Genomic DNA, 11,229 nt, shown 5'->3' with positions numbered 1-11,229 from the left:
ATATATTGCATCACCCACAACTAACATCAATTCTGACATAAATACTGTCTGCACCTATCTTCTCTGCTTGTACTTGTTGGTTGTATGACAGGGAGAAGAAGCGGGGCTTCAACTTCCTTTGATTCTGAACCAGAGAGAACCTTCCTTAGACTAAGGAGGGAGGCAAGAGGAAAACGAGTAGTTGGTGCTGAAGAAGAGGAGGAACAGTTTGAGGAATACTTTGAACCAAACATGGAAGAAAACATGGAAAATCATCATGAAGAAGAGACTCACAACCATGGCAGAGGAGGTGGAGCAAATCATGCTAGGAAGGATAGGAGAGTTTTGGGCTCTTACATTAATCCAAACCCAGGCAATTGTGGAAGTAGCATCCAAAAGCCAACAATCCATGCCAACAACTTTGAACTTAAACCACAGCTCATCACCCTTGTTCAGAATAACTGTTCGTTTGGAGGAGGTGTTCAAGAAGATCCCAACCAATATTTGACCACCTTCCTGAGAATATGTGACACAGTGAAATCTAATGGTGTTCATCCTGACGCCTATAGATTGCTCTTATTTCCCTTCTCACTCAGAGACAAGGCAGCCAAGTGGCTGGAATCCTTCTCAAGGGAGAGCTTGACAACTTGGGAGGATGTGGTGAACAAATTCTTAGCAAGATTCTACCCTCCTCAACGAATCAATAGGCTGAGAGCTGAGGTTCAAACCTTCAGGCAACAGGATGGTGAGACTCTGTATGAAGCATGGGAGAGGTTCAAAGACTTAACAAGGAGGTGTCCACCTGACATGTTCAACGAATGGGTCCAGCTGCACATTTTCTATGAAGGGCTCTCTTATGAGTCAAAGAAGGCAGTAGATCATTCATCTGGAGGGTCTTTGAACAAGAAGAAGACAATTGAGGAAGCTATAGATGTTATTGAAACAGTAGCAGAAAATGACTACTTCTATGCGTCCGAAAGAGGGAACACAAGAGGAGTGATGGAGCTAAACAATGTAGATGCTCTGTTGGCCCAAAACAAGCTCATTACTCAGCAGCTGGCTGACCTCACCAAGAAGATGGAGATGAACCAAGTAGCAGCAATCTCCACTTCATCAACAACACAAGAAGGAGTAAACCAAGAAGCAGAAGGGAGTCAGGAGCAAGCCAACTACATTGGGAATTCACCAAGGAAAAACTATGATCCATACTCCAAGACTTACAATCCTGGATGGAGAAATCACCCAAACTTTGGGTGGGGAAGTGAGCAAGATCAAAACCAAGACCAGAGACGTTACAACTCTAACAACAATGCAGCTCACCAACAATTCACCCAGAGGACATCTCAACACCCCCACAACGACACTTCTCTACATACTTATCAAAACCAAAACAGCACATCTGCTCCGAACCACTCATCAATTGATGACAAGCTCTCTAAGATTGAAACATTCATTGAAGGAATATGCAGAGACATTCAAGACAGTAAAGCATTCAGAGAGGAAGTGCAGTCAAACATGCAGAATCAAAATGCTGCCATCACAAAACTGGAGACACAAATCAACTATCTTTTTAAGCAGCTTCCGAACCACAATTTTTGCTATGATACCTATTCAAGCAAAAGGGAGGAGTGTCAAGCTATCACACTTAGGAGTGGAAAGGAACTGAAGGAACATCCTCAAAAACCACTAGAAGAAAGCTCAATTGAAAAGGAAGAGGAGCAAGATGGAATGCAACCCGCCACACCAAGTTTGCAGAAAGAGAAAAGGATACCCCAACTCAACATCTCAAGAGCTCCATACCCCCAACTATTGAAGAAAAAAGAAGATGACAACCAGTTCTTGAGATTTTTGGAAATCTTCAAGAAGCTACAAATCAACATACCATTTGCTGAAGCCATAGAACAAATGCCACTTTATGCCAAGTTTTTGAAGGAGCTAATGACTAAGAAAAGAAGCTAGAAGAACAATGAGACTGTGATACTAACTAAAGAGTGCAGTGCTATCATTCAGCATAAAGTACCTCAGAAACTGAAGGATCCTGGGAGTTTTCAGATCCCTTGCATTATAGGAGAAATCACAGTAGAAAAGGCTCTTTGTGACTTAGGGGCCAGCATCAATTTGATGTCAGTAGCTATGATGAGAAAGATGAAAATTGAGGAGGCTAAACCAACAAAAATGGCTCTACAACTGGCAGACTGATCGTTCAAATTCCCTCAAGGGATAGTGGAGGATTTGCTAGTAAAAGTAGGAGATTTCATATTCCCAGCAGATTTTGTGGTGCTGGACATGCAGGAAGACGCCAAAACCTCCATCATTCTGGGAAGGCCATTCTTGGCTACTGCTGGAGCTGTCATTGATGTTCAAAAGGGTGACCTCACCCTTAGATTACACAATGAAAAGATGACATTTAATGTGTTCAAGGCCATGAGTTATCCACCAGAACAATTGGGGGAATGCATGAGGTTAGATGCACTTGAGGATGAAGTGCAGGAGAATTTTGAAGAAGATGAACCTGAAGAGAACGAGAGATTGGTGGAGGAAGAATCTGAATCAAGTGAAGAGGTAGCTACAACAGAAACACATATACCAGATGCACCAAAGGAAGGGAGCGAAAAATCAGAAGTACCCAAACTTGAACTCAAAGCACTGCCACCCACTCTCAAATATGTATATCTAGGAAAAAATGAAAACTACCCAGTGATCATAAATTCATCCCTCAGTCAAGATCAAGAGGACGAGCTACTTAAGGTGCTGCGGGAGCATAAGGATGCCATTGGATGGACCCTTGCTGACTTGAAGGGAATCAGTTCAGCCATATGCATGCATAAAATACTGTTGGAAGATGACGCCAAGCCATCCATTCAATCCCAAAGAAGGCTGAACCCAATCATGAAGGAAGTGGTGCAGAAAGAGGTTATGAAGCTTTGGCAAGGAGGAGTCATATACCCAATTTCGGACAGCCCTTGGGTTAGCCCCATACATGTCGTACCGAAGAAGGGAGGGATCACTGTGGTTACCAATGAGAAGAACGAGCTCATACCTACAAGGACCGTCACAGGATGGCGGATGTGCATAGACTACAGGAAGCTCAATGAGGCTACACGAAAGGACCATTTTCCCCTTCCATTCATGGATCAGATGTTGGAAAGACTTGCAGGGCACGCTTATTATTGTTTTCTCGACGGTTATTCAGGATACAACCAAATAGTGGTTGATCCAAGAGACCAAGAGAAAACTTCATTTACCTGTCCGTATGGAGTGTTTGCCTATAGGCGCATGCCATTTGGGTTGTGTAATGCCCCTGCAACTTTCCAACGTTGCATGCTTTCTATCTTTTCAGATATGATAGAAAAATTCATTGAAGTTTTTATGGATGATTTCTCGGTATTTGGAGATTCTTTTCCTAGTTGCCTACATCACCTCGCCTTGGTATTGAAAAGGTGCCAAGAGACCAATTTGGTCTTGAACTGGGAAAAATGCCACTTCATGGTGACAGGGGGAATAGTCCTTGGTCACAAAGTCTCTCGCCAAGGCATTGAGGTTGATAGAGCTAAAGTGGAACTTATTGAAAAACTACCCCCACCCAGTGATGTCAAGGCAATTAGAAGTTTTTTAGGGCATGCTGGTTTTTACAGAAGATTTATTAAAGATTTTTCAAAGATAGCCAAGCCCTTAAGCAATCTCCTTGTGTCTGATACACCATTCATCTTTGATGAAACCTGCATGCTAGCATTTACACATTTGAAAAAGAGGTTATCCTCTGCTCCTATCATTTCCCCACCTGATTGGAATTTACCATTTGAATTGATGTGCGTTGCATCTGATTTTGCAGTTGGGGCAGTGTTAGGACAAAGGAAAGATAACCTAGTTCGTGTGATATACTATGCTAGCAAAGTCCTTAATGAAACTCAAAGAAATTATACCACTACTGAAAAGGAATTGCTAGCAATAGTTTTTGCATTTGACAAATTTAGATCATACCTCATTGGTGCTAAAGTGATCGTTTTTACAGATCACACAACACTTAAATATTTGTTTGCCAAGCAAGAATCGAAGCCAAGACTAATAAGGTGGATCTTACTGTTGCAGGAATTCGATATTGAAATCAGAGACAAGAAGGGAGTGGAGAACAAGGTGGCAGATCACTTATCTAAAATCCCTCATGATCAAGGTGGAGAAAATGATACAAGTGTTAACGAGCTCTTCCCTGATAAGCAGTTGATGACAGTTCATAAAGCACCATGGTTCGCAGATATTGCAAATTTCAAGGCAACTGGAGCATTACCCCCAGGGATCAATAAGCATCAAAAGAGGAAGCTCATGAATGATGCAAAATACTTTGTCTGGGACGAGCCATATCTCTTCAAGAAATGTTCAGATGGAATTCTTAGAAGATGTGTCTCGGAAGAGGAAGGGAGAGAAGTCCTGTGGAACTGTCACGGTTCATGCTATGGCGGGCTCTTTGGAGGGGACAGAACTGTAGCTAAGGTGTTACAAAGCGGATTCTTTTGGCCCACTCTTTTCAAGGATGCCAAAGAGCTAGTAAAAAGTTGCAATGAATGCCAAAGATCTGAAAACCTGCCCAAAAGAAACGCCATGCCACAAAATTTCATCTTGGAACTTGAACTGTTTGATGTGTAGGGAATTGATTTTATGGGACCATTCCCAACCTCATATGTAAACAATTACATCTTGGTAGTAGTAGATTATGTTTCCAAGTGGGTAGAGGCTATTGCAACCCCAACTAATGATAACAAGGTAGTCATGAACTTCTTCAAGAAGAATATCTTCAGCCGGTTTGGAGTCCCAAGAGCCCTCATCAGTGATGGAGGGAGCCACTTTTGTAACAAACCACTGGAAGCTCTCCTCTTACGATATGGGGTAAAACACAAAGTAGCCACACCTTACCATCCTCAAACAAGTGGGCAAACTGAGATATCCAACAGAGAGCTGAAGAGAATCCTGGAAAAGACTGTGGGCGCATCTAGAAAGGATTGGTCGAAGAAGTTAGATGATGCTCTGTGGGCATACAGAACAGCATTCAAAACCCCACTTGGAATGTCTCCATATCAATTAGTCTATGGGAAAGCTTGTCATTTACCACTGGAGCTAGAACATAAAGCTCTTTGGGCTATCAAGATACTAAATTTTGACAGCATTGCTGCTGGTGCAAAAAGAATCTTGCAGCTGCAAGAGATGGAGGAATTCAAGTCACAAGCCTATGAAAACACTAAGATGTATAAAGAGAAGGCAAAAAGAAAACATGACATGCACTTGGCACCCAGGAGTTTCGAAAAAGGGCAGCAAGTACTCCTCTACAATTCTAAATTAAGGCTATTCCCAGGGAAACTCAAGTCAAGGTGGTCCAGACCTTTCTTGGTTACAAAAGTGTCACCATATGGCCACATCGAAATCACGGATGAAAGCTCAAAGAGGACTTTTACAGTGAATGGACAAAGACTCAAGCATTATCTGGGCAACATGGGGGAAGACCCCAGAGTAAAGTACCATCTCAAATAATTAAGAACTCGTCGAGCTAGCGACGATAAAAGAGCGCTCTGTTGGGAGGCAACCCAACCTCAGGTAGTTTCAATTTCATCCTTATTTCAATAAAAGTCACAAGTGGTTTCCCCTGTATTGAAAGGAGCTAAGTTTGGTGTTCCACACCAGAACAATCCAAGAGTGATGGCGTAATTCTAAGTTTGGTGTTCCACTAAAGGACATTGGTTAGAATTACATCCCACTCCCAAAAGAACATTGCTAGCTCCATCCAACCAAGAGAAACCACTTAGGTGTAGTTAGACTATAGATGATCATTGCTTTGTTGATAATAAGATATGAGGGTCTCTGCATATATGCAATATTGTATACTGGGCAAAGAACTAAGTTTGGTGTTCACACACCAAACTGAGTTCAAGAGGCACAAGCATACATATAAGCTAACTATGTCTCAAGTGCTTTGGGAACAAGCAACTTCCAGTGACCTTGTAGGAATCTTATAAGGAAATGGTGCACTTTCACCCAAAGAAGCGAGGCAACAGAAACAAGGAGGACAAGCAAGGAAAAGAGCGTGGACACCCACAACAGTAAAAGGTGGTGGAGTTCCTTCTTTGTTCCATCTTTCTCTGTGTTTTAAATAAGGAAGATCTTGTATGAAATAGAACTTGCTTCCATGTTATGTTTAAACCCTTTTCAAATCATGTTATTTTTAGTTTTTGGTATGGAAGAGAGTCTATGTGCACTGGTCTTTATGTCACTGCATCATTCCCTTATCTACTTGTAAGTTTGTCCCTTTTTATCAAATGAAGAAGAGAATGTTTATGTTTTTAAAAGACCAGAGTGGAGTTTATATTGTGGAAGTGCATTCATGAATCCTTGGGGTAGTCATAAGTTAGCTAAGTTGGTTCAACCACAAGGTTAGGAGGACAATTATCTATCCTGAATACTTTGCTTTGGATACACTCATGAGACTAAGTTAATAACAAGATCCTAAGAAGAGAAAAGGGAAAGAACAATGGAAGTGAAAAAAACAAAATAAAAAGAGTAAGCAATAAGGCTAGGCATCAATGGTTTTAAGCTTGAGGCAAGTGCCTGTGGTGCCCCTGTGTGAGGGATCTACTTGGATGAATAAGCTCTTAGGGGTGCTTTATCACTTGGTAACTTGGGTTAACTAACCCGGGATTATCAGCTGAAAATCCACTATCAAGAGTAACCCTCACTACAGAGCATTTAGTAACCCAAAGAGGTGCTGGACACCAAGGTCTCAAGAAAAGAAAACAAATAAACTATATGTCTGTGGTGTGTATGTATGGGGGAGAGACTTGAGGGAGTAAGTCCTTAGGGGTGCTTCAACACCTAGCACCTTGAACCAACTGGTTCGGGAGTGTTGGCTGAAAGCTTATCTTAAAGAGTTGCCCCCTTACAGAGCACTTAGCCTAAATAACACAAATAACCCTTGAAACAACAATAAAAGGATCAATGAATAAAAGTCTCATGAGATATAAACAAAGTAAGTGTTTAGGGACATGATAAAGGTCTGAAAGCCAGTAATGGAATGAACCTAAGTTGCTATGCATGAAACCACCATAAAATCAGTAATATGACTTCCACAAGAATGACTCATTCCTCTGGATATTCCATTCATCATTCTCTTGTTCCAGTACTTGCTTAGGGACAAGCAAGCTTTAAGTTTGGTGTTGTGATGCCAGGGCTTCTTGGCCAGTTTCACTGGCCTTTTCTTTACTGTTTTAGGTTAGTTTCATACATTTCTTTAGAAAATAAGCTAGTTTTGGGTAAATATTCACTTATGCCTTGACTCAAGCACACATTGTGTATTTTAAATGATTTCATGAGGATTTCGCATAAGTTTAGTGACAAATATTATGTTGCATTACTCATGACTTGGAATTGGAGCTTTGATGCACTTTGTTGCTTGATTTCAGGACCAAAAAGGAGCAAGAAATGGGAGGTAACTTGCAAGGATTAATGAGAAAAGTGATTGCCAATAACACTCTCAAAGAAAGCCATCAATGCCCACGTTAGAGAGTCACGTTAACCAAGTTAACGTGAACTCTAACGTGGAGAAGAGAAGTTGAGCCAACGTTAGTGACACTCAACATTGTCACTAACGTTGGCAATCACTCATAAGTGGCCATGTTAGAAGCCACGTTAACCTAGTTAACGTGGCCTCTAACGTTAAGGGGGAGGGAGAGAAGCCAACGTTAGTGACACTCAACATTGTCACTAACGTTGGCCTATGGTGCTAAGTACCACGTTAACTCTCACGTTAACTTGGTTAACGTGGGAATTAACGTAGAGGATGAAGAGTTGTCGACAACGTTAGTGACACTCAACATTGTCACTAACGTTGAAGCAACCACACAACCCCCAAGAGTCACGTTAACCTCCATATTAACTTGGTTAACGTGGAAGCTAACGATGAGAAATGAAAGATGAGCCAACGTTAGTGACACTCAACATTGTCACTAACGTTGGGATGGCTAAAAGATGGCCACGTTAGAAGCCACGTTAACCTAGTTAACGTGGACTCTAACGTGAGACCCAGGGGCACATTGGAACGTTAGTGACAATGTTGAGTGTCACTAACGTTCTCGAAGGTTGGCAAGGACCACGTTAGAAGCCACGTTAACCTAGTTAACGTGGGCTTTAACGTGAAACAAGAAGGGGCACACTGGAACGTTAGTGACAATGTTGAGTGTCACTAACATTCTCGAAGGACTAACAAGGCAACGTTAAAAGCCACGTTAACCTAGTTAACGTGGGTTTTAACGTAAGGCAAAGGGGTGCATTGGAATGTTAGTGACAATGTTAAGTGTCACTAACGTTCTCGAACTTATATTCTCACTAAATATTAACACCCCTAACGTCCTGAGCTGAAGTCTCTGCCCACTTAGCACTTTCTCTCTGCAAGTAAAGCCAAGCCCAAATGAAGAAAAGAACTGCTTCAAACTCAAGATCCAAAGGCCCAAGACTTGAAGAGTAAACTAGAAGCTGAGAAGAGTAGTATATATAGGAGTAACTTTGAATTGTAAAGGAGTTCTGGAGGCTGAAGAATTACTCTCTGTATTTACTTTCTTTGCAATTTCTAGTTTTATGATGTATTCTCCATGTTTGTTTTCATTTTCAAGAGCTATGAACAACTAAACCCCCTTTCATTGGCTTAGGGAGCTCTGTTGTAATTTGATGGATCAATACTAATTTTCATGTTCTTCTTCTATCTTTCCTCTTGATTTTACTTGAAAGCTTTCGATCTTCATCCAATTGAGTAGTTATCTTGGAAGAGAAGCTATTCAAACTTGGATCTCTTTTGAACCTTGGAAGAGGAATGAAGAGATCAAGCTAGAAATGCTTTCTCATGCTAGACCAAATTGGGTTTGGATGGGTATGTGACTATAACCCTCTCAATACTTGGTTTGGGAAATGCATGTGGTATAATCAGTGACCGTACTTCATCTCTTCTCATGAGCAATTGACCAAGGAATTGGCTATTGATCAAGATTTGAGAGATTAAATTGCAAGGAATTGCAATTCAATCACTTAAGATTGCCAAGGAGATCAATGAGTGCATTGATTGAGGAAGAGATGAAAATGAACTTGATCCGGAGAATTGCAACATCTCCTAAGCCCAATGAATTCCCCATCTCTAATCTTACCCATTCTCTTTAATTTCTGCGATTTACTTTTATGAGCAAATCCCCCATTCTCATTTACAATTCTGCAATTTATTTTCAGTCATTTACTTCCAGTCCTTTAATTCTAGCATTTACTTTTCCGTTATTTACATTCCTGCCATTTTATTTTCTGCAACTCTCAACCCAAATTCTGGATTCGCTCAACTAGAACATTCTTCTAATTAAAGTTGCTTAATCAATCAATCCCTGTGGGATTCGACCTCACTCTATTGTGAGTTTTTACTTGACGACAACTTCGGTACACTTGCCGAAGGGTGATTTGTTGAGAGACAAGTTTTCCGCGCACCAGTGCTTATGTCAATGGCCTTGCACTCTCCTTTTGGGTTCTCTTCTGTATTGCTTGGGAGAGTACTAGGAGGGATTTCAGTGATCCTCTTACTCAGCTGGCCCACTTGTGCTTCCAAATTTCTAATGGAAGACCTTGTTTCATTCATGAAACTCACAGTGGCCTTGGACAGATCAGAGACTAAGTTTGCCAAATTAGAAGTATTTTTTCAGAGTTCTCTGTCTGTTGCTGAGTGGATGATGGAAAAGGTTTATTATTGTTAAACCTATTTCTTCCACCATTATTAAAGCCTTGTTGGGGATTTTGATCCTTCCATGAGAAATTTGGATGATTTCTCCATGATGAGTTATAGGTGTTTCCATAAGGTTCACCTAAGTAATTCACCTCTGCTATTGCAGGGTTCTCAGGATCATAAGCTTCTTCTTCATAAGAAGCCTCTTGAGTACTGTTGGATGCAGCTTGCATTCCATTCAGACTCTGAGAGATCATATTGACTTGCTGAGTCAATATTTTGTTCTGAGCCAATATGGCATTCAGAGTATCCACTTCAAGAACTCCCTTCTTCATAGGCGTCCCATTACTCACAGGATTCCTCTCAGAAGTGTACATGAACTGGTTATTAGCAACCATGTCAATGAGTTCTTGAGCTTCTGCAGGCATTTTCTTTAGGTGAATGGATCCACCTGCAGAGGTATCCAATGACATCTTAAATAACTCAGACAGACCATCATAGAATATATCCAGGATGGTCCATTCTGAAAGCATGTCAGAAGGACACTTTTTGGTCAGTCCTTTGTATCTCTCCCAAGCTTCATAGAGGGATTCACCTTCTTTCTGTCTGAAGGTTTGAACATCCACTCTAAGCTTGCTCAGCTTTTGAGGAGGAAAGAACTTGGCTAGAAAAGCCTTGACCAGCTTATCCCAAGAGTTCAGGCTATCCTTAGATTGAGAGTCCAACCATACTCTAGCTCTGTCTCTTACAGCAAAAGGGAAAAGCATGAGCCTGTAGACTTCAGGATCTACTCCATTAGTCTTAACAGTATCACATATCTGCAAGAATTCAGTTAAGAACTGAAAATGATCTTCAGATGGAAGTCCATGAAACTTGCAGTTCTGCTGCATCAGAGAAACTAATTGAGGTTTCAGCTCAAAGTTGTTTGCTCCAATGGCAGGAATGGAGATGCTTCTTCCATGTAAATTGGAATTAGGTGCAGTAAAGTCACCAAGCATCCTCCTTGCATTATTATTATTTTTGGCTGACATCTCCTCTTCCTGTTCGAAAATTTCTGACAGGTGCTTGCTGGTTTGTTGTAATTTAGCTTCTCTTAATTTTCTCTTCAGAGTCCTTTCAGGTTCTGGATCTGCTTCAACAAGAATGTTCTTGTCCTTGCTCCTGCTCATATGACAAAGAAGAGGGCACAAAAAAATAATAATAATAGAGATCCTTTATACCACAGTATAGGGATTCCTTTGTGAGTGGAAGAAAAGAGGGAGACAAAGAATGTGGTGTAAAGAAAGAAACACAACTGTCAGGAGGGCAGAGATGTGAGATGAGATGTTAGTAAATGAATAAATAAATAGAATAAGACGGGAGAGGGAGAATTTTCGAAAATAATTTTTGAAAAAGAGTTAGTGATTTTCAAAAATAGTTTTTGAAAAAGGTTAGTATTTTTTTCGAAAAATTTTAAAATCAAAAATAAAAATAGTTAGTTAATAAAAAAGAAATTTTTGAAAAAGAGGGAAGATATTTTC

At 40.8% G+C, this 11,229-nt stretch overlaps 2 non-coding genes across 2 annotated transcripts; one reads left to right on the top strand and one right to left on the bottom strand.

The window, feature by feature from the left end:
* Window positions 1-684: 684 nt before the first annotated feature.
* Window positions 685-788, bottom strand: LOC112731891 (small nucleolar RNA R71). The gene has a single exon (XR_003167642.1). It is a non-coding gene; the product is annotated as a small nucleolar RNA R71 (small nucleolar RNA).
* Window positions 789-10,236: 9,448 nt separating this feature from the next.
* On the top strand, window positions 10,237-10,344 carry LOC112731899 (small nucleolar RNA R71). Its single transcript, XR_003167649.1, has one exon. It is a non-coding gene; the product is annotated as a small nucleolar RNA R71 (small nucleolar RNA).
* The last annotated feature ends 885 nt before the right edge of the window (window positions 10,345-11,229 follow it).

Source organism: Arachis hypogaea, chromosome 12 (assembly GCF_003086295.3).
Source record: "Arachis hypogaea cultivar Tifrunner chromosome 12, arahy.Tifrunner.gnm2.J5K5, whole genome shotgun sequence".
Classification (NCBI taxonomy): Eukaryota; Viridiplantae; Streptophyta; class Magnoliopsida; order Fabales; family Fabaceae; genus Arachis; species Arachis hypogaea.
Note: the sequence above shows the minus strand (reverse complement) of the source record. Positions and strands in the feature narration are given on the sequence as shown.